Raw genomic sequence first — 6,000 nt, forward strand, 5'->3', positions numbered from 1 at the left:
GTTAGTGTTTAATTAGAATTGTTTTAAATAGAGTTATATTTTAATTATAATTATTTTAGATAGAGTTATTATTTAATTAGAATTATTTTAAATAGAGTTATTGTTTAATTAGAATTCTATTAGAGTTTTGAATTTTAGTCTCACTTGATTGACTTTAAGATTTTGACTTTAGTCTTATTTGATTGACTTTAAGATTTTGATTGTAGTCTTACTTGATTGACTTTAATTTTGACTTTAGTGTTACTTGATTGACTTTAATATTTTGACTTTAGTCTTACTTGATTGAATTTAATTTAGTTAGGATTTCACTTTACATTAATTAATGTTTTAATTATTAATTTTAGAATTTTTAATTATTAAAATTGTAAAATTATCGTTTTACCCTCAGAGAGGACTTTTTGCGTTTTAAGTCGTTTTTCAATGTTCCAAGATGTTTTGGAATCAATTTTTTGTAAGGAATTCAATGACAATATTGGTTTGTATCATTTATGAAATTTTTTGTGCGAAATGATGATGAATTTTGTGAGGGGCATTTTCGTAATTTTATCAAATTTTGTTAAAATTGACGAAATGGTTTATTTGATTTCGATTTGCTGTTTTATGTGTTTAAAATGATTTTCTAAGCGTTATGTAGGCTCTAAAGATGTTTTGAGATTAGGGGTATTTTGGTAATTTTATCATTTTTTAGTGATTTTTATCGTAAAGCTTCTTTTTGTCTGTAAGATGATGATTTCTATGTTTTTGAGTTATATTTTCCTAGCGTAGTGTGGTTTCTACAGTTTTGTTAGTTTAAGATACCTTATCCGAATTTCTGAAACATATCTAGTAACAAATAAAATATTGGAATAAACATCCATCATTGGGAACTATCGCGATCAGGTTGACGAGTTGATTAATCAGGCAAGTGTGAAAATAGGGTGCTACAGATGCCCCTTTTTGGAAGAGGGTTGAAGCAAACTAGATATCAAATCTATTTCGATAGATAGTGCGATATCCAAATGTCAAAGCTAGTGACAGTTCATTTTGCAGCCTGATTTAACAATGTTGTGACTTGGATGGTTCTACATTTCCTAGTTTCTACACAAGCTTCATTATGAATTTTTCTTCTTGATGGGACCTTTTCTCCCATTTGATGATGCCTTAATTTTTTCTTAAGTTGCCTTTTTAGGTTTTTCAACCTAGCGGATTTTTCTTTTCTTTTTCTGATGATGCCTTGATTTTTGTCTATATCGCCTTTTTAGGTTTTCAACCTTGCAGGCCTTCTTTTGTATTTATGGTTATGTCCTAACTTTTACCAAAGTCGTCCTTTTGGATTTTCGACTTAGCGACTTCTTTTCTTCTTGATGATCTTGAATAACCAACTCAACAACTTCTTGGTTCCCTGCACCATAACCAAGGCAATTAACATTTATGAGGACTTAATAGGTGGGCTTAGGATATGGTTTAGAAAGAAAAGATATAAGGCTCAACTTTCCAAAATCTCCCTAGTTTGATATTTTTTATTTTCTGTCAATTATTTTGATCTTTTTCTAAATGCCCCTAGTTTGGCATTCTTTTCTTTTTATCAATTCTTTTGATTATTTTTTCTAATGCCCCTTGTTCCTTCTCTTTAGGTCGATCCCACAATTGAGCGACTTTAGCTCTCTATCGAGAAATGAACTTAGTGAAAGTTTCCTCGGACTTCTGTTTAGTAGTTTCTAGGTCGCTTCTTATGAGTTCAATAACCGTGTTGAATGAATACCGACCAATAAACTCCTTCATCAATTCATGCCATGTTCTTACCCGAGATGAATCCAATGACATTAGCCAGCATAGGGCAGGCCTTGTAAATGTTCTTTGAAAAAGTTGTGCCATATGTTCTGCACTCAAACCCTGAGTTTGCATGATGCCGACATATACTTTCAAGTGAGTCTTAGGGCATCCAATACTATCAAATTTCTCCATGTCTAGCATTGTGACCTTCTCTGGCAAACGGACCGTGGGAAATAACGTTATTGCCCCTAATCCAAGAGTAAGATCATTGGGGTCTTTGATGTTCTTCAAAGAAGTTTCAACCTGAGTTATTCGATGAGATAAGACATGGTCGATGTGCAATTGATCATTTCTCTCTCTCTCAAGCTTGCAAAGTATTATCTGAATTATATAATACCATAGGGTCTAAGCTGTAGAAACATTGTGATTTCTCTAGTAGCATTGATGTGATCAACGAGTGATTTGGTCTCTACAATCTCTGATGATAGGTGAAAACATGAAACTACTTCAGTTCGAATCTTCTTCAATACATCAGAAGTATGCATTCTAATCTTACAATCGTCGTTAAAAACGTTGTCTCAAAAATTGGGGTTGGGCAAATAAATCATGCTCCTCCCTTCAATTTTGTCTAAGGTCATGTCTTTTATTTATGCAAATGTGTTCATATCCATTTTTACAATCACATTTTTTTTGGTATTCTTCTCGCTCTTTTAAATCTTGTCTAAAAAATTGGGGTTGGGTGGAAAATCATGCGACTTCCTTCAATTCTGTCTAAACTCATGTCTTCAATTCATGAAAATGTGTTCATATTCATTCTTACCTCCTTAATTTTACGTCATTTTGGGTCTTCTTCCACTTTTTTAAAACCTTTTGTAAGATATCTTTACTATTATAATTAGAGAAGTAGAGTAAGAGTGATTTAACACCAGAATTTCGAAGACCAAAAATGCTACCTTATTTTTATCATGGCTATTTTCATAAAAAAAATAAAATAAATTACAATCAAATGGTTGAATAAGATAATTTAGTTTACAGTTTCCTAAAATTAGAGAAATATCCTTTAATTATGTTACTTTCAAAATTATTTATTAATATTTTAAATTACAAAAGGCCCTTACAACATAAAATTACAATCTCAATTTCCAACCCTATATCAACGTTAGTTAATTTTTTAAAATTATAAAAATTCGTTTATTATTTCATGTTCAAAATCACTTCAGTTAACATTTTAAATTACAAAAAGGTCCTTATGGAATTAGATTATCTATTTGAATTATCTAAAACAATTTTAAAAGTATTTATAAAAACTTTTAATCAGACACAAATCCTAAATACATGTGCCTTTGCACATGCCACCTACAAGTAAATTAGCTTCCAATTTGATAGTCCTACAAAATATGGTTTTAACAAGAAAACCTAGGTTTAGAAGGTTGTTTTAATGGGTTCCAAGGAATTACGAAACAATCTCTCTTGGACAATAAAATGTTAGATATGACGTAATATAATAATTTATAAATTTGTAAACCATATCATCTGTGTTAAGATAAAATTTTATTAGATTAATGTAGAAAATTGTGTTTGAGATGATAACAATAAAAATAAATTACAAATCAAAATAGATAGAGCATGACCAATGATTCACGTGGTTTAGCAAGATAGCCTACGTCCAGGGGTGATGATGAGATCCTTCCATTGTCTCCATGAAAACCATGCTTGTGCCTCAAATGTCATTTGAGGTTAGAAAAGAAACGATGAGCCTAATTTTCTTGATCAAGCCCATTACCCATATAGAATACTAAACTGACTTCTCTTGCATGCCCATTTAATAAGCCTATGTTCATTAGCTTAATCACTGTAACACAATCCATTTGTTAATCATATACCCATTCAATAAGCCCAAAGCAGTTTCACATGGCTCAAATTGGGTGTCATATCATTGATCCTACATTCACCTGATCACTAGATCAGTAGCCTAATTTACTCCCTATCATTGTTTGTGTAAGAAGAATAAAATAACCAACAATTTTTTTTTTGAAAGGTCAACAGGGTTAAGGTAGACCCAGACCAGCTACAACCTTAAGATAGGAAAACCCCTACGATCCTTATCAATGAAAGAACTGAGATTACAAGGGAGAGCTCCTCTATCTTTTTCAGAATATTCAATAAAGTCTTGGGAGGATGGAAGATAATCCGCCACTTAGTTAGCTTCCCTGAAAACATGGTTGAAGGTGTACCTGTGGGAACAAAGAATGGGCCTTCTAATGGAAAGAACTAACTTTATAACACTCCATGGAGTACTCCATCGGTTGTTAAAAATATTGACTGCCATTAATTAGAATGTTTGAACCTGAATGTTGAGGCATCCTTTTGCGATACACAACTTGACCCCTTAGAGGATAGCTTGTATTTCGTGACAAATGATTGGTTATGCATGGGTCGCATAAAAGCCAAGGGGTACTCATTGGCCCGAAGAGACTTTGAATCCATTCATGACAAAGATCACATTTACAGGGACATTCTCATTTGAGAAACATTTTCCTTACTAACTGAAATCGCCTCGACCCCCGGCCGTCCGCTAAATAGCGGATTAAGGATCCGTTCTACGTATCTCGAGGATTTTTAAAAGAATAAGGAGTCGCCCCCTATTTAGGTCTAGGAACCAAAATTAACTCCAAATGGATATGTGTAAGTCCGTGGATCAGAGAGATGGGTACGGGATCGGGTTACGGATTTCGGAAGGTGTTAGGCACCGAATCCGCCTGATCAAGATGATCAGTCTCTACTGCGATCCAAAAATATCCTACGGTCAACATTCAAAGACTAAAAGTCAAACTAGGGTCCAATCATCATCAAATTGCATCGGATTTACTAAACAAATCCTATAGTTAAGATAATTACATGATTTAATGAGGCATACATGACACCAAAAATTAATGGATCAATTCGATCATATTTTGAACAATACGAAATCGATTTTTAATGCCGCGTATATAAGATTAGTGAATTGGCCCATTGACGATATTTTTTCAAAGAGATTCGATTTTTGAACCATTACGTGCATTAAATTTAGTGGGTTAACTCACAAATTTTGAGTTGCCACGTGTATTAAATCGGTGAGTTAACCACGTGCTTAATTTTAAAATAAAATCGATTCAAATTTTCAATGTCCTAAAAATCAGCGAGTCGACTTGCAATTTGTTAATCAAAAGAATCCTAATTTTTTTTGAATTGCCACGTGTATTAAATTGGTGATTTAATCCACGTGCCTAATTTTTAAAAAATTCGACTCGAATTCTCAATGTCTCCAAAATCAGCGTGTCGACTCGTAAATTTTATATCATAAGAATCATAATTTTTTTTCGGAATCGCCACGTGTATTAAATCGGTGATTTAACCCACATGCCTAATTTTTAAAAATTCGATTCAAATTCTCAATGTCCCCGAAATCAGCGAGTCGACTCGTAATTTTTATTGTGAAAATTGATTTTTTAGTTTTATGTTTAGTGTACACCCTTAATTTTTATTGAGTAGATCAACATTAATGAGTTAACCCACTAACATCAAAAGTCGGCGAATCGACTCGATAGACATCAACAATCAATGAACCGGTCCACTAACTTGAAAATAACAAGTTGGCCCAATTAATCTATTAACAAAAATGGTCGAATTGATCCATTAATTTTTAAAAAAATTAAAGGTTGCCATTAATAACACGTATGCCCCGAAAATCAACGGATTAATTCGAATGCATAAAAATGTGAAATCAAGAATCAATAATAATAAAAATAAACTAAAAATAAAAAAATAAAAAAATAAACAAATGAATAAATAAAATAACTTACCTTCACCAAATAATTTTGGATTTGTGGATTCCTTCAAAAAGAAATTGAAAAGCTTGTGACGCCCAATGATGTTGGAATAGGAGGAGATGATGACCATTGTGGGGTGTCCAATAAATCGAAGAAAGAGCGTTGCCAAAGAGAGAGAGAAATTGCTATTATTTTTTTATGGAACGAAAGAGTATTGGAGAGAAGTTATAAGATTAATGGAGATACAAAAATGGGTAGCAAGATAAATGAAATTGGAGCTTTAATGGGTGGAATATGATGAAGGTGTGGCTGTAATGGAGATGAAAAAGTTGCAGCAACTATGAGGGAGATTAGAATGGAGAGAGAGAGAGGTGCCTGGGCATTGGGCAGCAATGTGAAGGAGGATGTTGCTGAATTTTAATGATGAAAGTTGCTGAAA

Source organism: Akebia trifoliata, chromosome 9, assembly GCF_017979445.1.
Source record: "Akebia trifoliata isolate Shusen 1 chromosome 9, ASM1797944v1, whole genome shotgun sequence".
Lineage (NCBI taxonomy): Eukaryota > Viridiplantae > Streptophyta > Magnoliopsida > Ranunculales > Lardizabalaceae > Akebia > Akebia trifoliata.